The sequence below is a fragment of the Mugil cephalus genome, chromosome 18, assembly GCF_022458985.1.
Source record: "Mugil cephalus isolate CIBA_MC_2020 chromosome 18, CIBA_Mcephalus_1.1, whole genome shotgun sequence".
NCBI classification, from domain to species: Eukaryota; Metazoa; Chordata; class Actinopteri; order Mugiliformes; family Mugilidae; genus Mugil; species Mugil cephalus.
Genome location: NC_061787.1, coordinates 23,430,794 through 23,450,850, shown reverse-complemented (window position 1 = coordinate 23,450,850; position 20,057 = coordinate 23,430,794). Strand labels below are relative to the sequence as shown.

General features: G+C 45.6%; 5 non-coding genes and 4 pseudogenes across 5 annotated transcripts; all 9 read right to left on the bottom strand.

Moving 5' to 3' along the window:
• Nucleotides 1–1,421: 1,421 nt before the first annotated feature.
• On the bottom strand, nt 1,422–6,722 carry LOC124995999 (annotated as a pseudogene).
• On the bottom strand, nt 2,552–2,721 carry LOC124996081. The gene has a single exon (XR_007110800.1). It is a non-coding gene; the product is annotated as a U1 spliceosomal RNA (small nuclear RNA).
• A 1,344-nt stretch (nt 6,723–8,066) lies between the features above and the next one.
• Nucleotides 8,067–14,380, bottom strand: LOC124995998 (annotated as a pseudogene).
• On the bottom strand, nt 10,538–10,756 carry LOC124996098 (annotated as a pseudogene).
• A 2,210-nt stretch (nt 14,381–16,590) lies between the features above and the next one.
• On the bottom strand, nt 16,591–16,762 carry LOC124996079. The gene has a single exon (XR_007110799.1). It is a non-coding gene; the product is annotated as a U1 spliceosomal RNA (small nuclear RNA).
• Nucleotides 16,763–18,517: 1,755 nt separating this feature from the next.
• LOC124996084 lies at nt 18,518–18,709 on the bottom strand. The gene has a single exon (XR_007110801.1). It is a non-coding gene; the product is annotated as a U2 spliceosomal RNA (small nuclear RNA).
• A 221-nt stretch (nt 18,710–18,930) lies between these two features.
• On the bottom strand, nt 18,931–19,095 carry LOC124996085. Its single transcript, XR_007110802.1, has one exon. It is a non-coding gene; the product is annotated as a U1 spliceosomal RNA (small nuclear RNA).
• A 397-nt stretch (nt 19,096–19,492) lies between these two features.
• LOC124996086 lies at nt 19,493–19,683 on the bottom strand. Its single transcript, XR_007110803.1, has one exon. It is a non-coding gene; the product is annotated as a U2 spliceosomal RNA (small nuclear RNA).
• Nucleotides 19,684–19,907: 224 nt separating this feature from the next.
• LOC124996077 lies at nt 19,908–20,057 on the bottom strand (annotated as a pseudogene).

Below are 20,057 nucleotides of genomic sequence, written 5' to 3'. Positions count from 1 at the left end.
ACAAATAATCTATGCGAGAGGCTCTGGCGCCGTCACCACTGAACCAGGTGAAGCCCTCCTCTCTTGGATGCATGATTTTAAAACAGTCCTGTAGTTTAAAAACGTCACACATCGTCTTTAATAAAACCGACGTCTTGTCCGTTTTAAAATCGTCTCCTGCTCCTCTTCTATCCCCTTTGCTTAAAATGCAGTTAAAATCACCCCCTAAAATCAATGGTTTTCGACCCAGCATGTGGGACTGCAAGTCTTCCAAAAGGTCATACCTGTCATTTCTTTCATTAAAACCATAAATATTAAGAAGGTTAAAATCCTGTCCCATAAAAGTCAAATGTGCTAAAAGCGCCCTACCGTCTTTCACCACCGTGCTGCCCTTCACCAGAATGTGAGGATTGTTGATTAAAATGGCCACTCCATCATTTCTGTTATAATTTGACCCACTCCATATTGATTTCCCTGACCATATGCCCTCCCATTGTGTGTAATGTTTAAAAAACGGTATGCAACATTCTTGTAATAAAAACACATCTGACTTAAAAGAACTAAGAAATGATAAAACACTCTGTGCTCTAACTCTCGACTTTACACTTCTCACATTTATGGTTGAGAAGGTAATTGCCATGAGTATTGTTAAAATAAACAGGTTTGACATTTTAAAAGACTAAAATGTTATGACGAGTGGTTTTGAACTAAAACACAGTGTTAGTTAATTTCTTGTGAATGGAGCTCCTCCTTCACTTCCACAGACTGAGAGTGAAGTGGTTGAGCCCCATTCCCCCGTCGACGTCTAGGTGGGGGCCGTTGCTGCAATGTTGCGTTTAGCTTTGTGTCTTTCGGGGTTGATTGTAGAGCAATATTTAAAAAAGAGACCTCATTGGGTGAATCGGAGGGGAAGATTCTTGACCCACCAGAAGAATCTTCTGATGCGGTCTCAACCCTTCCCCTCTTCTCTGAGTTTTCAAGAGACTCAGAGGACAATTCTGATGCAAGCCTCTTAGAAGGTTGGGCATCGGGGAGGGGTTCATCTTGGCTTTCTTGATTGTCATGTCCACCAGTGGGTCCACCCTCCACCTGACCCATTGCCTCTGTTTCAGTGCTAGTCGGTGGGGGTGGACCATGCCCCTCCCCTTCTTCCACATCTCCACCAATGACGGCTTTTGGCGGGAGATTTGAAATTTCCGGCTCCGCCCCTTCAATCAGCTCTGTCACCGTCTCTCTCCTTCCGCCATTTTGTACCATATCTTTTTGTTTTGTCAGTTTCAACTTGTTGGCAAAAGATTTTGGGCAATCTCTGAACAGGTGGTCTCCCTCTCCACAGAGATTGCACTTTCTGCCATTGGTGCACTCCTCAAAGGTGTGCCCAATTTCTCTACATTTCCCACAAACGATTTTATCACATGCCTCTACTAGGTGCCCATGCTCACCACACTTGCGGCAGAGCTTGGGCTGTCCCTGGTAGTGGATATAGCCCCTGTTTTCACCAAGAACTATCATTGATGGTAGATGTTTCAGGCCCTGGAAGCCCTGGGGGTCCTGCCATTGTTGAATGGGTACCCTCCAGGCACAGTTCCAGATGCCGTCCTCATCCTTAACCTTGGTAGCCTGGCCTTTAACAGTGCAAAATCTTCCCAGCCATGAGCAAATGTCCTCAGCATTTACTGTTTCATTGTACATTCTATCATTAACCGTTTTCAGGCTATTATCAGCCAGTTTCTCACACATTAAAGCCGAAAGAGAAACTGGGATTTCACATTTTCGTTCCTTATCCAAAAGTCAAAGAGTACAATTGCTGAACCAGCAAGCTTACAGGTCAACAGCCCTTGTTAAAGGGTAAGGTCAGGAATACTGTTGAGGTCCGTCTGCGGTAATCTTCAAGGTCTTTTGTATTAGATTCCGTGATGAAGTCAAGTCTTTGACATCACCACGTGTTTTCTTCAACTCCTTCGAAGAAGAGAAGCGGATTCTGTGGTGCCTCCGTGTGCGGCTTGCTGGCCGACATTTTGGAGGCAACCACCAGCTGGGGGTGCTAAAAAACAGCTATAAAATGTTTCTAAAAAACAACTGGATTAAAACAATAAACCAATAAATAACAATAAATTAGTGCAAAACTTACCTTGTGTGCAAAAGACGCAGAAAGAAAATGAACTACTTTATCGTATGGTGCAGCTGTGATAAACAGATGAACCTTTATAAGACAAAGTTGTGCAATGATTGTTCTACCAAAACGTTGGCTAATGCTATGTCACACGAGGACAATCACTTGCACCACCCTGTGGAGCGATCGCAGTCTAGCCAAAAAGGCGAGAAAAGAGGAAGCGACTACTCGCAAAGGCTTGGAAAATAGGTGTGTCCTCCGTCTCCACACACTCACTCTCACTAGTGGTTTTGGTCAGAACGTCAGCTGGGATTTGTGCGCGGGGAAAGCTAATCCTACTATGATCCTGTTTTTATCCAGCCTCATCCTTCTGTCTCTCTCTCGCTTCTGTGCGTGTGTGTTCCTCAGGCGGTCTACGGAAAGCGTTGCAGGAGTAAGATTTACAGTCTCCACATTATCAGGGTGAGAGCGCGAAAGCAGTCCCCCACTACCAGAAATTATGCAGTCGAGATTCCCACATTTGGGGAATCGCTGCGGTGTCAGCACGCCTGGAGTGCATTGGCGGCGGAGCCGTCGCCCTGGGGTGAACCGCCTTTTGATCTCGGTTATCTCCCCTGCCGGTAAAGTTTGGTTGTGGAAATAGTCGCAGGCGGGGAGTCTGTCCCTGACACACCGTGCAGACTGTGGTGCTGGACATCTACGCATTAGCAAAGCCAGGTTCATACAGGTGCGTGTAAAGCATATGCTACGCTGGCTTGTTGTCCGGAACTCCGGTCGGTTTCTATTCCGTATTTGATTTTTTTTTTTTTTTTAATTAAAATTATTTATTTATACAATATGCTTTGAGTCATTCAGTTCAATCAAACTTTGCTTTCTTTTTAGTTAGATAAATAAATTGTTTTTTAAAAAACCTTTTTGTGTTTATTATCTTTTGTTTAAGCGAGCCGGAAGGTGAGTCCTTAGTAAAAGTTCTACTCATTTCGTCCCCGAAACATGAGGTCTCTCGGTCAGTATCACTGTCCTGGTGCACAGAGGAAATTCCCCTCACTGTTGCTCCTTCCCACCTTTCACTCCGTGTGGGCCAGCCTCCGCTGCTCTGAACTTTTCCAGGTGACTCTGGCTCCTTCTTCCGAATTGGCACAGAGGCGATTCTTCTTTGTGGCTGGGTCCTTGGCTTGCGGCCTGCAGCCCGGCAGCTTTGGCCGTTGCTGGCAGCATGCCGGATCACTGCCACAGGGGGGATCATTGCGTGTGCCTTCTTACCAGCAGTTTGGACGGGTCCATTATGGCGTCTTTGATGGCGGATAGGGCGAGCTCTGCCACTGCTTGGCAAACTCTTCCGTTACTCTGTGATTTATTGTCATGGTCACCCCATACAGCACCAGCTGGCTTGTAAGGACCTCCCTTTGATGGCTAGTACGGGAATTTAAGGAGCCCAGCCATTGCCACAGGTCTTCGGCTGCGCTGCACTCCCAGTGCATGTGCTGCTCACTGTCTCAGGTTTGCGCCACAACCAGGGTCTGGGGGCAGGTTGAGTTTCTTGCCGTTTGCCCCGGGGGGCAGTGAATGAACGGACCTGACGGGTGGATCTTCATGTGCCACCATCCATGACAGGTCCCGGAAGATAGTCTGTTTGGGAGTGCGGGATGGTTTACATTGCGCCAACTGTGGAGGGCTCGCCGAAGTGCAAGCGCCGCGCAAGTGGATTCACTGGCTACCGTTCCTGCACAAAAGAGATGACATGGCGAGGGTTCTTAAAAGCTGTTGTTCTGCACCTTAACTTAAAATGCTTTAAAAAATTTGAATAAAAAGCATATGCATGGTGGTAGGTTAAAAGAACAGGTTGTTCTTAGTCTTTGGGTAGATTTTTCCAGTATTCTGAGTGTAGGGTCCCCAAGCCAGAATCTTGTCATCGCCGCTGTCTTGAGATTCATGGATGGGTCTGTTGCCATTTGCAATATGGAGTGAAGTGTATCTGCTTCCGAGAAGAAAACAGACGTAAGTCAGGTACTCCCTTGCCTCCTTTTTTCCTTTTGTTTCTTCATTGGTTGTCTCCATCAGTCTTTCCCATTTTGATCCCTTATGAAGTAAAAAATGGCACGATCTAGAGTTAAAATGCACATTTCTAGGCGGGGTTTAAAATACCAGAACTGATTAGTAAAAGTAAAGGGTTAAATCACATCTTTAATGATTTAAAACCTTCCCTTCTATCGTCAGTCCTCTAGTCCCCAAATCCTAGTCTTTGTCTAAACTGTCCCTTCAACGGTCTGTCCAATTTGCATTCCCTCCTCCCTCCCTGTTCAAATTTTTTACCCAATATTTTCGGGTTTTCCTGTGTTGAGTAACATCGATGTCCTGTTTTCTCTGTCTGCGTCAAGGCGCCGTTAAAATTGTGCTTGCTGTTTTTACTCTGTTCCGTCTTGTGCCAGAGGCCCTTGTCATAACAAGTCTGTTCATGTCTTGAGTTCATGGTTCACAGATAAATTGGTCAGTGCATTAAATGTTTATGTCGTCCATGTAACAAAATGCACTGGTGGTGGAGTTCCCCCGCTTCCCGGAATTCCCACGCCATTGTTCTTTTTGTCCTTTCAAGATCTGTGCCAATGGTTCTATACAAACCACATAGAGGAGGGCAGATAACGGAACAGCCCTGAGGACACCGCAGTTAATACGATGCTTTTGTAGTGCCCATTAACTAGATAATCTGCTGCTAATCCCCCGGATACAACGTCCATCCCCCGTTTTATTAACTCTCTGGGAGCCCATTTTTTTGCAGTACCCTTAAAAATGTACTACTGGTGCGAGACTCGATCAAAGGCTTTCTCTATGTCTAAAGTTTAGGACTACTAGCCGAATGTTTCTGTCTTCTCGCGTAAACAGTATTGGTGTCTCGGTTCAGTACCAGGCCGTCTGTGAGTGATCCTCTCCCCAGGTATGTGCACTGACTTGATCCGGGGTGAATCAAGTCCTCTAAAAACCATGATCATCCGTTTGTCGCTAGTTTGCTAAAAAGTTTACAGTCAGAGTTTACGAGCGTGAATTGGTCTACCAGTTCTTCTGGTCCGTTTTGTCTGTTTCTCTTGTGGAGGAGTAGTGTCACTGCCCCTACTCTATAACTGTCAGGTAAAAGGTCAGCCGTTCAAAGTCTTTAACAAACAAACAAGCATGTCAGGTACTAAAATGTCCTGATCGTTTGATAAAATTCACAGGGAAGTCCGTCAGGGCCTGGGGACTTCCCTCTCTTAAAACTCAAGAGATAGCCATGTGTTAATACTCTTCGTGGGTTAAATTCTTGGGTTATAATCAAACTGTCTGTAACGGTCGGTCAATTTAAAATCTAACTTCAGTCATTATTATCATTCTCAACAGCTTTTCCTTGTATAGGATTTTCATAGAAATTGATGACAACCTGTGGGCACCATCTGAAGTGCTGACCAGGCTACCATCCGCCACCCTCAGTTTTAGAGACATTCCCTCCTTGTTCATTTATTTTTTTATAAATGTATCGCGTACATTTTTCTCCCTTTCTATTTCTTGTTCTTTACTTCGAAGAATACTTCCTTTTCTTTGGATTTCTGCACAAAATTTTGACATTTCTGTTTTGCACTTGCTTTATTTCATCATTAAAATTGGAAACCATGTTTATTTTAATTCAAAATACCGTTGAAGTCGTTTTTGCTTGTCCCATCATGCATCTGTTTTCTTTGTGTATTTTCTCTTTTCCCTGCTCGTCTAAAAAAGTTGGGTCCTCCCTTTAACCATTTCCCACCAGTGTGCTCGTGAGTTGGATAAGTCTGAAGGGTCTGCCACTCTCTATATTTGCTCCCTATACCGATAACTATGTCTTTGTATTCTAGGATGGGAAGCAGATTGAGTTCCACAGACTTCTTCCTGGTTTTGTCCACACCCCAAATAGTGAGTGATAATGTGCATGATAGGCATGTGGTGATCAGATAAGATGGACAGGTTTCTATGTAGCATCCGTGGGTGCACAGTCCTGGTGAACATATAATTTTGCGAGAGGCTCTGGCGCCGTCACCACTGAACCAGGTTGATGCCCTCCTATCTTGGATGCATGATTTTAAAAACAGTCCTGTTGTTTTAAAAATCGTCCACATCGTACTTTAATTAAACCGAACGTCTTGTCCGTTTTTTAAAATGTCTCCTGCTCCTCTTCTATCCTTTGCGTAAAATGCAGTTAAAATCACCCCCTTAATATCAATGGTGTTCGACCCAGCATGTTGGACATGCTAGTCTTCAAAAAGGTAATACCTGTCATTTCTTTCTTTAAATCATATATATTAAGAAGGTTTTAAAATCCTGTCTCATAAATGTCAAAAATGTGCTAATAAGTCCCTACCGTCTTTCACACCGTGCTGCCCCTTCACCAGAATGGTGGGATTGTTGATTTAAAATGGCCTACTCCTCATTTCTGTGATAATTTGACCCCCTCCATTTTGATTTCACTGTCATATGCCCTCCCATTGTGTGTAATGTTTAAAAATCGGTATGCAACATTTACTTGTAATAAAAACAAATCTGACTTAAAGAAATAGAAATGATAAACACTCTGTGCTCTAACGCTCGTCTTTACTCTTATCACATTTATGGTTGAGATGGTAATTGCCATGAGTATTGTTAAATAAACAGGTTTGGACATTTTAAATATGGACTAAATGTTTGACGACGTGGTTTTGAACTAAAACACAGAGTTAGTAATTTTCTTTGAGAATGGAAGCTCCTCCTTCAATTTCCACAGACTGAGAGTGAAAGTGGTTGAGCCCATTCCCGTCGACGTCTAGGTGGGGGCCGTTGCTGGCAATGTTGGTTTAGCTTTGTGTCTTTCGGGCGTTGATTGTAGTGCAATATTTAAAAAGAGACCTCATTGGGTGAATCGGAGGGGAAGATTCTTGACCCACCAAGAAAGGATATCTTCAGAGTATCTTCTGTGCGGTCTCAACCCTTCCCCTCTTCTCTGAGTTTTTCAAGTGAATCATGAGGACAATTCTGATGCAAGCTTTAGAGGGGTTGGGCATCGGGAGGGGTCATTTGGCTTTCTTGTTTGTCATTGTCCACCAGTGGGTTCCACCCTCCACCGCTGACCCAATCTCCTCTGTTTCGTGCTAGTCGGTGGGGGTGGACCATGCCCCTTCACCGTCTTCCACATTCTCCACCTAAATACGGGTTTTGGCGGGAGATTTGAAATTTCCGGATCCGACCCGTCAATCAGCTCTGTAACGTCTCTCTCATTCCGCCATTTTGTACCATGTCCTTTTGTTTTGTCGTTTCAACTTGTTGGCAAAAGATTTTTGGGCTTCTCTGAACAGGTGGTTCTCCCTTCTCCACCGAGATTGCACTTTCTGCCATTGGTGCATCCTCAATGTGTGCCCAATTTCTATACATTTCCCACAAACGATTTTATCACATGCCTCTACCAGGGGCCCATGCTCACCACACTTGCGGCAGAGCTTGGGCTGTCCCTGGTAGTGGAGTTTTAGCCCCTGTTTCACCAAGATCTATCATTGATGGATAGTTGTTTTCTGGCCTGGGAAGCCCTGGGGGTCCTGCCATTGTTGAATGGGTACCCTCCGGCACAGTTCCAGATGCGTCCTCTCCTTTACCTTGGTTAGCTGGCCTTTAACAGTGCTTGGCAACATCTTTCCCAGACCTATGAGCAAATGTCCCTCAGCATTTATGTTTCATTGAACATTCTAACAATAACCGTTTTCAGGCTATTATCAAGTCAGTTTCTACACATTTAAAAGCCCTGAGAAAGAAAGAACTGGGATTTCACATTTCGACCTTTTCCAAATGTCCACGTGAGTAACAATGCTGAACAGTAAGCTCTACGTCAAAAAGCCTTGTTAAAAGGGTAAGGTCAGAATACGTTGAGGTCATCTGCGGTAATACCTTCCAAGGTCTTTTGTATTTGATTCCGTGATGAAGTCAAGTCTTGAAATCCCACGTGTTTTCCTCAACCTCCTGCGTAAGAGAGCGGACACTGTGGGGCCTCCGTGTGCCGGGCATAGTTGGCCGACTTTTTTGGAGGCTCCACCACTTGGGTGCTAAAAAATAAAACAGCTATAAATTGTTTCTATACAAAAACTGGATTAAAACAATTTAAAAACCCAATAAATAACAATAAATTAATGCAAAAAGTACATCTGTGTGCAAACACGGCAAAGAATGAAACTAACTTTATCCGTATGGGATGCAGCTGTAATAAACAGATGAACCCTTATAATAGACAAAGTTGTGCAATGATGTTCTCCAAAACGTTGGCGGTGTCGGTAAAGCTATGTCACAGAGTCAATCACTGTCTCCACCCTGAGGAGCTGATCCAGTCTTAGCCAAAAGGTAGGAGAAGCGATACTCGCTGAAGGCTTGGACATTATGTGTCCCGTCTCCACACCATCACTCTACTCGTGTTTGGTCCCAGAACGTCTGATGGGATATGTGGCGCGGGGAAAGCTTAACCACTATATCCTGTTTTTATACAGCTATCCTTCTGTTATCTCTCTCGCTCTGTGCGTGTGTGTCCAGGCGGTCTACTTGAAAGCGTTGAAGGTGTAAGATTTACGTCTAACACTTTATCATGGGACGAGAGAAGGGGAGAGTGCGAGAGCGCGCACGCAGTCCCCCCACTACCAGAAAAATGGCGTGGGTTGGCACATGTCGCTGGGCGGGGGAACGTGTCTGTCTGTCACACCGTGCAGACGGTTGGTGATGTCCAATCTAAGCATTAGCAATGCCAGGTCATCAGGTGCGTGTTGCATCTGCTACGCTGCTGTTGTCCGGAACTCCGAGGCGGTGTTTTCTATTCCGTTTTTGAACGCGATGAAGATGGCGAGCCTCGTTCTCAAATTGTGTCATAGGTGGTTGTTTAACTGGTGAGGAGGGTAGGGACAAATAAAGATATGGAGCGTGCTTTTGTTTCCGTTGGTCTGGATAATAAGGGTAACCGGCTTTGTTAGGCAGCTTTTAATTATGCGGGCTGGGCGTGGCCAGGAGTCATTATGATGGGTGTCGTGGATAAAAGAGCGGCCCCTCCTACGCATCCTCCCTCTGTCTCCGCTGGCGTAATTTCTGGGACGTCCTGTGTGGCTGCAACAAGGTAACTCCTGGGGGCCGACGTACGTTTTTGCCTGTTTTGTATTTGCGTGAGGCCTTAACATTTCTCTTGAAAAGTGAGAATAGCTCTATTGTGCTGTGACAAAGGGGGGCTCGTGGGTGGGATTCTGGCTCAATGTGGTCTCCTTGTCTGGTGGTATCCTTTTCTCGTTGTGCTGGAATCTCTCGTTATCAGTTGTTTAATGTAGTGTGGTCACAGGTAAATGGATTGGGTAGCGGCTCGCTGCTCTTGGCCTCGTTCTCACTGGTTGCATGAAACAGGTGCTGTACCATAAGGTATGTATTTCGTTCTTTCTGAGTTTTACCTGTTCCTGGTGGGGGGAGCGATCGGGTATATAATTTCCTTTTGTGTTTAAGTTAGGTTCAAGTCCATCACTCCCATTGGCTCCTTCCGTCTGCATGACCTCTGCTGCTTTGTCCTGCTTCAAGTTCATGTCCGTCCGTGCAGCTGTTTCCGGCTCGGGTTTTCTGGCTGGCTCCCCCCCGGCGTGGATCTGCGGTGATTTGCTGCCCCGTCCGTTCCTATGGCGCTTGTTCGCCCACTGTGGTTGGGTTCGTTCGCCTTCGCCGCGGGCTAGTAGCAGCACCGTTCTCGTGTTTGCAGCGGTACCGCTCTTTTTTTAGTGAGGAGGTTTCTGACCCCTTTATTGGTTCAAACTTTTGGATTTCGTTGTTTCAGTCAATTCGATTGTGTTCAAATTTGTTGCTGGCGGATTTGATTTTTTATTGGCAGTTTTTTCATTTCATCTGGTGATAATTTTAACTTTGTTATTTTGCTGATTATTTTTTGTGGCTTTTCTTTTTGTTTCAGGGGCTGACGGCCTGGTAGTGGTCGTGGGTGATCGTAGGAGATCCTCCCGTTGATGTGCCGGTTCCTGGGATGTGGGTCGTTCATCGGGTGTGCTCTTTGCACGTGTGTCTGACTTTGGTTTTTGCATTTTCTTTGTTTGGTTCCTTTGTAATATAAATAATATATTGATGACTTTAATTTCATGGGCCACGTCTCTTGCTAGACCGGCAATTGGACCTGTATTGTGTAAAAACGAAGATTCTGGTAATTGTATTGTCCTTCAGGGTGAGTACCTGAGGTGGCGTTGTCTGGGGCATACAAGTATACTGATTTCAGTGAAAACAAAATATGTACAATTTATTAGCCCTACCGCCCCGCCACAAAGACCAAGAAACTCTGTGTAAAAGATACAGCCACTGAAGAGATTGTACAAGAGGCAGAGCGCCCATCCGGCTTATTTTCAGGAGTCAGCCAAGTTGTACGCAGAGCTTACCAAAGCCGTTCTTGTTTGTTGACAAGTGGTAGAGGAGTGCACCGCTCCCGGGGTACTGCCAATCCAGGTCGTGCGTGGGTAGTGGAGAGAGCATGCCCTTGTTTGCTCATCTCCCAAACCCAATATATCAGCTTAATATATGGCCTCGGATTAGAGGACGTATCAGATATTTAAACTGATAAGAACAGACTTTTTTTTTTTTTTTTTTTTTTTTTATTAATATTAATTATTAGTGATAACAAAAAGCTTTTAGTCATCATCGGTTCACATCACACACACATTGCATTTTTTTTCAGTTAAGGATAACATTAAAATATGTTTTTTAACATTTTGTGTAGATTCTTCTTTTGTACAGAAGCGGAGTGGAGTCCTTATATAAGGTCTACTCTCATTTCGTCCCCGAAACAGGAGGGTCTCTCGGTATCTGTCCTGGTGCACAGAGGAGATCCCCACCCTGTTGTGCTCCTTCCCACCTTCCACTCCCGGTGGGCCAGGCCGCCGCCGCTGCTTTTGACCTTTTCCGTGTGACTTGGCTCTTCTTCCGAATAGGCACTTAGGCGATTATTCTTTGTGTCTGTGTCCTTGGCTTGCCGCCTGCAAACTCGGCAGATTTGGCCGTTGCTGCAGCCATGTCCGGATCACAGCCACGGGGGGGGGATTATGCATTGGTGCCTTCTTTCCAGCAAGTTTCTGGCGGTCCACTTGGCGTCTTTGATGGAGGCCTAGGGCGAGGACACTGCTGGCAAATTTCTTTACTCTGTGATTTATTGTCATGGCTCACCCCATACTGCACCCAGCTGGGCGAGTTTATAGGACATACCTTTGCTGGCAAGTACGGGATAATTTAAGGAGGGCCAGCATTGCCCACAGGGTCTTCGGCAGAGATGCACTCCCAGAGCAAAGTGCCGAGCACGTCTCAGGTGCGCCACAACCCGGTCGGGGGCTGGTGAGTTTCTTGCAATGCCCCGGGAGTGAATGAGGACCTGACCGGGAGGATCTCATGTGCCACCATCCTTGACAGGTCCCGGTGTCTGTTTGGGAGAGCGGGATGGTTTACATTGCGCCAAACTGTGGAGGGCTCGCCCGAGTGCTAGCCGCGCAGTGGATTCACTGGCTCTCGTTCCTGCACAAAAGAGGATGACCATGGCGTTTGGTTACAGAAAAAGCGGTAGTTCTTCAACTCTAGGTTAAAATGCTTAAAACATTTGAATAAAAGCATATGCAGGTGGTAGGTTAATAGACCCATAAGGGTGTTCTTAAGTCTTTGGGTAGTAATTTTCGTTTATGAGGTAGGTCCCCATCCAGAATCTTGTCATCGCCGTGTGTCTTGAGGATTCCTGGATGGGTCTGTGGCATTGGCAATATGGAGGTGAAAGTGTTTCTGCTTCGAGTTACTTTGCGTTAAGTCAGGTACTCTCCCTTGCCTCCTTTTTCCCTTTTTGTTTCTTCATTTGGTTGTCTCATCAGTCTTCTCCATTTTGATACCCATATGAAGTAAATAATGGGCCCGATCTAGGATTTAAAGCACATTTCTGAGGCGGGTTAAAATTTAATTAAAACAGAAATCTGATTAGTAAAAGTAAGGGTGTTTAAAATCACAGCATTTATTGATTTTTTAATAACATTACCTTCTTATGTCAGTCCTCTAAGTCCCCAAAATCCTAGTCATTGTCTAACTTTCCCTACCTACGTTCTGTTCCAATTTGCATTCCCGCCCTCTCCCTGTCAAATTGTATCACCCAATAATTTCGGGTTTTTTCCTGTGTCTGAGTCACATCGGTCCTGTTTTCTCTGTTGGTCCTTGCTCCGTAAATTGGGCTTGAGTTTTTTCTCTGTTCAGTCTTGAGCAAGAGGCTTGTCCAATCCAGTCTGTCAAGTCTGAGACCTGTTCTCAGATAAAAGGGTCTGTGCATAAATGGTTTATGTTCGTCCAGGTACAAAAATGCATTGGTGGTGAGTCCCCGCTTCCGTATTCCCACTCCATTGATTCTTTGTCCCTCTCAACGATCTGTGCCAATGGTTCTATACAAACCCAAATAGTGGAGGGGCATGGATGATAACGGACAGCCCTGTCGGACACGAGTTTAATATCGACTGCTTTTGTAAGATGCCCATTAACTAGAAATCTTGCTGATAAGCCCCCGGTACAAAACAGTCCCACCCACGTTTATAAACCTTCTCTGGGAAGCCCTTTTTTGCAGTACCTTAAAAAGGTAATGGTGCGGTTCTCGATTCAATGGCTTTCTCAAAAGTCTAAATTTAGGAATTCTGCCGAATGTTTCTGTCTCTCGCGTAACTGATGGTGGTTGTCTCGGTGATTCAGTACCAGGCCTCCGTCTGTGATACTCCTACCCGGTATGGACAGACTTGATCGGTTGGTGTGAATCTAGCTCTAATACCATGCTCATCCGTTTTTTTGTCGCTAAAAAGTTTGATTAAAAGTTTAAGTCAGAGTTTTAAGAGCGTGATTGGTCTCCAGTTTCTTCAGGTCCGTTTTGTCTTTGTCTTTGTGGAGGAGTCGTCACTGCCCCTACTCTAACACTGTCAAGGTAAATGGTCCAGCCGGTTCTAAAGTCTTTAAAAACAAAAGACAGGTCAGGGTTACTAAAATGTCAGAACGTTGATAAAATTCACAGGGCCAAGTCCGTCAGGGCCTGGGGACTTCCCTCTCTTAAAACTCAAGATAGCCTGGTTTAACTCTTCAAGGGTAAAATCTTGGGTTAAAAATCACACTTCTGTAACTGTCCGGTCAATAAAATCTAAAACTTCAGTATTGGATCATTATCAAAAGCTTTTTCCTTGTATAGATTTATAATAGAATTTGTGACAAACCTGCTGGCCCATCTGATGTGCTTGCAGGCTCCATCCGCCCCTCAGTTTTAGGACATTCCTCCCTTGTTCATTTATTTTTTTAAAAAAGTATCTTCCTACATTTTTTCTCCTTTCTTCTATATTTTTGTTCTTTACTTCGATGAATATTTCCTTTTACTTTGGCTTTTTCGGCCAAATTTGACATTTTCTGTTCTTTCACTTGCTTTATATTCATCATTAAAATTGAACCCATGTGTATTTTAATTCAAAACTACCGTTGAAGTCGTTTTTGCGCAAACAGTACCATCATGCATCTGTTGTCTTTGTACTTTTTTCTTTTCCCTGCTAGTCTAAAAAAGTCTGGGTCCTCCCTTTAACCATTTCCCAACAGTGTGCTCGTGAGTGTATAAGTCTGAAGGTTCTTGCCACTCTCTATATTGCTCCCTGTATACCGACTAACTATGGGTCTTTGTCTTCTAGGATTGGGAGCATTGGAGTTTCCACAGAACCTCTTCCTGGATTGTCGCACCCCAAAGTGAGTGTTTATTGTGCATGATAGATGTGGTGACAGGAAAAGAAGACAGGTGTCAATTGTAGCATCCGTTGGGTGCACAGTCCTGGGGTGAACAAATAATCTACTGCGAGTGGCTCTGCGCCGTCTCTCACTGAACCAGGTGAAGCCCTCCTCTCTTGGATGGCATGATTTTAAAACTGTCCTTGTTGTTTAAAAATTCGTCACACATCGTTCTTTAATAAAACCGAAGTCTTGTCCGTTTTAAAATCGTCTCCTGGCGCCTTTCTATCCCCTTTGCTTAAAATGCAGTTTTAAAAATCACCCCTTAAAATCAATGGTTTTCGACCAAGAAATGTGGGCTGCAATGTCTTCAAACGGTCATACCGTCATTTCTTTCATTAAAAACCCTAATATATTAAGAAGGTTAAAATCCTGTCCCATAAAAGTCAAATGTGCTAAAAGCCGCCCTACCGTCTTTCTCCCACGGTTGCCTTGCCCCTTCACCAGGAATGTGAGGATTGTCTGATTAAAAATGGCCACTCCATTCATTTCTGTTGAAATTGGACCGCTCCATCTCATTATTGATTTCCCTGACCCTTTTGCCAACCATTGTTGTGTTAATGTGTTTAAAAATACGGTATGCCAACTTTCTGTAATTAAAAACACATCTGACCTGTAAAGAACTAAGAAATGATAAAACACTCTGGTTGCTCTTAAACTCTCGACTTACAGTCTTCTCACATTTATGGTTGAGTAGGTAATTGCCCATGAGTATTGTGAAAATAAAAAGGGTTGACATATTGAAATGCTAAAATGTTATGACGAGTGGTTTTGAACTAAATCACAGTGTTAGTTAATTTCTTGGTGAATGGTGCTCCTCCTTCTCTTCCAACAGACTGAGTGTGAAGTGGTTGAGCCCCATTCCCCCGTCGAGTTCTAGGTGGGGGGCCGTTGCTGCAATGTTGCGTTTAGCTTTGTGTTCTTTCGGGGTTGTTTGTAAGCAAGATTTAAAAAAAGAGACCTCATTGGGGTGAATCGGACGGGAAGTTTCTTGACCCACCAGAAGAATATTCAGAAGAATCTTCTGATGCGGTCTCAACCCCCTGCCCCTCTTCTCTGGCTGAGGTGTCTAGTGATCGCAGAGGTCCAATTCTGTATGCATAGCCTATGAGTTGGTGGGGATTAGGGAGTGGGGGGGTCTTCTTGGATTTCTTGATTAGTCATGTCATCCGTGGGTCCACCCTCCACCTGACCCATCTCCGCTGTTTAGTGCTAGTCGGTGGGGGTGGGACCATGCCCTCCACTTCTTCCCACATCTCCACCAATGACGGGTTTTGGCGGGAGATTTGAAAATTCGGTACGCCCATTCAATCGGCTATGGTCACCGTCTATCTCATATTCGCCACTTTTTGTTCCATGTCCTTTGTTTTGTCAGTTTCAACTTGTTGGCAATAGGATTTTGGGCAATCTCTGACAGGTGGTTCCCTCTTCCACAGAGATTGCACTTTCTGCCCATTGGTGCACTCCTCAAAAGGTGTGACCAATTTCTTACATTTCACACAAAAAAGATTTTTTATCACATGCTCTACAGGTGCCCATGCTCACCCCACACTTGCACGGCAGAGCTTGGGCTGTCCCTGGTAGTGGATATAGCCCCTGTTTTCACCAAGAAGATATCATTGATGGTAGATGTTTCAGGACCGGGACGCCCTGGGGGTCCTGCCATTGTTGAATGGGTACCCCAGGCACAGATCCAGTGGAGGTCCTCATCCTTAACCTTGGTAAAGCCAGGCCTTTATCAGTGCAAAAATCTTCCCAGCCTTGAGCAATTGTCTAAGCATTTACTGTTTCATTGAAAACATTCTAACAATAAAAACCGTTTTCAGGTATTATCAGTCAGTTTCTCCACATTAAAAGCCTGAGAACTGGGATTTCACATTTTCGGACCTTATCCAAAAAGTCACGGAGTAAACAATGCTGAACAGAGCTTACGTCAAAGCCCTTGCTTGTTAAAAGGGTAAGGTCAGAATACAGTTGAGGTCATCTGCGGTTAAACTTCAAGGTCTTTTGTATTTTAGATTCCTGTGCAAGTCAAGTCTTGACATCCACCACGTGTTTTCCATCAACCTCCTTCGAAGAGAAGGCGGGGGACACTGTGGTGCCTCCGTCAGTGCGATAGTGGCCGACATTTTTGGAGGCACCACCAGCTTGGGTTGCTAAAAAAACAGCTATAAAATGTTTCTAACAAAACAACTGGGATTTAATAAATATTAAAACCAATAAATAACAATAATTTAATGCAAATCTTACCTTGTGTGCAAAACACGCAAAGAAAATGAACTACCTTTTATCCGTAAGGTTGCAGGCTCGTAATAAACAGATGGGAAAATAAACCCCTTTTTAAATAGACAAAGTTGTGCAATGATGTTCTCCAATAACGTTGGCGTAAAGCTATGCTCACAGAGACAATCACTTTCACCACCCTGAGGAGCAGATGGCAGTCTTAGCCTAAGGCACCCGAGTATGCGAGATACCTCGCAATGGCTTGGACAATATGCTGTCACCGTCTCCACACCCTCACTGCTCACTCGTGGTTTGGTCCAGAACGTCAGCTGGTTATGTGCGCGGGGAAAGCTAAACCACTATATCCTGTTTTTATCCAGCTCATCCCTTCTGTCTCTCTCTCGCTCTGTGCGTGTGTGTCCAGGCGGTCTACTGGTAAAGCGTTGCAGGAGTAAGATTTTCAGTTTCACATCATCAGGGGATGAGCGCGCGATCGCAGTCCCCCACTGCCAGAAATTATGCAGTCGAGATTCCCACATTTGGCGGGATATGCAGGGGTCCAGCACGACCTGGAGTGCAATGGCAGAGCCTCGCACTGGTGGGTGAACAGCCTTTTTGATCACGGTATCTCCCCTGCCAGGTAAGTATGAGAATGGCCACAAGTCGCAGGCGGGGAGTCTGTCCCTGGACACACCGTGCAGACTGATGGTGCTGACTATCTACGCCTTTAGCAAAGCCAGGTCCTACAGGTGGTGTAGGCCATCTGCTACGCTGGCTGGTGTCCGGAACTTCCGGTCGGTTTCTATTCCGTATTTGAACGAGATGAAGATGGGAGGCGCATAGGTCTCAAATTGTGTATAGGTGGTTGTTTACTGGGGAGGAGGTTAGACAATTAAAGATATGGGTGCTTTTGTTTCACTGTTGCTGGATAATCAGGGTATACAGGCTGTAGCAGCATATAATTATTGCGGATGGGCGTGGCCAGAGTGCCAGGAGTCAATTATGATGGGGTTGGTCGTGGATAAAAAGAGCGGCCCCTCCTACGACTCCGCCTCTGTCTCCGCTGGCGTAATTTCTGGGTCGTCTGTGTGGCTCAAAGGTAACTCCGGGGGAGGCCGCGGTACGTGCTTTTGCTGTTTTGTATTTTGCGGGAGCGCTTAACTATGTCTCTTGAAAAGAGAATAGAACTTTGTGCTGTGACAAAGCGGGATGTGGGTAGGGGTGGATTCTGGCTCCATGTGGCTCCTTGTCTGGTGCGGTATCTTTCTCGTTGTGCTGGATCTCTCGTTATCAGTAGTTTAATGTAGTGTGGTCACAGGTATATGCTGGGTTAGCGGCTCGCTTGCTCTTGCCACGTCTCAATGGTTGCTTATGAACATGTGTCTGTTCAATAATGGTTTGTATTCGTTCTTTCTGAGTCTAAACCTGTTCCCTGTGGGGGGAGGCGATCGTGGTATTTAATTTCCTTTTTGTGTTAAGTAGGATCAAGTCCATCACCGCCAATTGGCTCCTTCCGGTCTGCATGGACCTCTGCTGCTTTGTCCTGCTTCAAGTTCCGGTCGTACCGTGCAGCTGTTTACCGGCTCGGGTTTGGCTGGACTACGGCGTGCTGCGGTGCTTGCTGCCGTCCGTCCTATTGGCCTTGTCGCCACCTGTGGTTGGTCTCGTTAGCCTTCCGCGGCTCGTAGCCGTACCCGTTCTCGGTTGCCAGGTCCACTCTTTTTTTATTAGTGAGGGTTTCGTGACCCCCTTTTTATCTGGTTCACAATTTGGATTTCGTTTTTTCATTCAATTCCGATTGTGTTCAATTGATGCTGGCGATTTGATTTCGTATTAGCAGTTTTATCATTTCATCTGGTGATATTTTAACTTTGTATATTTGCTTTGATTATTTTTTGGTGCTTTTTCTTTTTGTTTCAGGGGCTTGACGGCCCTGTAGTGTTGTGGGGTGATCGTAGGAGATCCTCCTGTCTGCTGTGCCGTTTCCAGGGATGTGGGTCGTTCACGGGTGTGCTCTTTTCACGTGTTCTGACTTTTGTTTTTGCATTTCTTTTGTTTGGATCCTTTGTATTAATAAAATATTATTGTGACTAATTCATGGCCACGTCTCTTGCTTGCCGGCAACGGACCTGTATTGTGTAAAACCGAAGATCTGGTAATAGTAATGTCCTTAGGGTGAGTACCTGAGGTGGCGTTGTCTGGCAACAAGTATACTGATTTCAGTGTAAAATAACTAAGTACAATTTATTAGCCCTACCGCCCCGCCACAAGACCAAGAAACTCTGTGTAAAGATACAGCCACTGAAGAAGTCCTACGAGGCGAGCGCATCCGGCTTCTTCTTCCAGAGTCAGCCAAGTTGTACGCAGAGCTTACCAAGCCGTTCTTGTTTGTTGACACGTGTAGAGGAGTGCACCGCTCCCGGAGGTACTGCAATACCAGGTCGATGCGTGGAGTGGAGAGAGCAAGCCCTTGCTCCATCTCCCAAACCCAAAAAATAAACTTAATATATGGTCCTCGGATAGAGGACGTATCAGATATTAAACTGATAAGAACAGATACTACACTTGATCTTAGCCAAAAGGCCGAGAAGCGATACTCGCAAAGGCTTGGACAATATGTGTCCCGTCTCCACACCCTCACTCTCACTCGTGGTTTGGTCCCAGAACGTCAGCTGGGATATGTGCGCGGGGAAAGCTAAACCACTATATCCTGTTTTTATCCAGCTCATCCTTCTGTCTCTCTCGCTCTGTGCGTGTGTGTCCCAGGCGGTCTACTGAAAGCGTTGCAGGAGTAAGATTTACAGTCTACACATTATCAGGGGAGAGCGCGAACGCAGTCCCCCACTACCAGAAATTATGCAGTCGAGATTCCCACATTTGGGGAATTCGCAGAGGTCAGCACGACCTGGAGTGCAATGGCAGAGCCTCGCCCTGGGTGAACCGCCTTCTTGATCACGGTATTTCCCCTGCCAGGTAAGTATGAGTGGCACAAGTCGCAGGCGGGGGAGTCTGTCCCTGACACACCGTGCAGACTGATGGTGCTGACAATCTACGCCTTAGCAAAGCCAGGTCATACAGGTGCGTGTAGCCATCTGCTACGCTGCTGTTGTCCGGAACTCCGGTCGGTTTCTATTCCGTATTTGAACGAGATGAAGATGGCGAGCCTAGTTCTCAAATTGTGTCATAGGTGGTTGTTTACTGGTGAGGAGGTAGACAATAAAGATATGGCGTGCTTTTGTTTCCATTGGCTGGATAATCAGGGTAACCGGCCAAGAAACTCTGTGTAAAGATACAGCCACTGAAGAAGTCCTACGAGGCGAGCGCATCCGCTTTTTCTTCCAGAGCTTACCAAGCCGTTCTTGTTTGTTGACACGTGTAGAGGAGTGCACTGCTCCCGGAGGTACTGCAATACCAGGTCGATGCGTGGAGTGGAGAGAGCAAGCCCTTGCTCCATCTCCCAAACCCAAAAATCAACTTAATATATGGTCCTCGGATAGAGGACGTATCAGATATTAAACTGATAAGAACAGATACTACACTTGATCTTAGCCAAAAGGCCGAGAAGCGATACTCGCAAAGGCTTGGACAATATGTGTCCCGTCTCCACACCCTCACTCTCACTCGTGGTTTGGTCCCAGAACGTCAGCTGGGATATGTGCGAAGGGAAAGCTAAACCACTATATCCTGTTTTTATCCAGCTCATCCTTCTGTCTCTCTCTCGCTCTGTGCGTGTGTGTCCCAGGCGGTCTACTGAAAGCGTTGCAGGAGTAAGATTTACAGTCTACACATCATCAGGGGAGAGCGCGAACGCAGTCCCCCACTACCAGAAATTATGCAGTCGAGATTCCCACATTTGGGGAATTCGCAGGGGTCAGCACGACCTGGAGTGCAATGGCGAGCCTCGCCCTGGGTGAACCGCCTTCTTGATCACGGTATCTCCCTT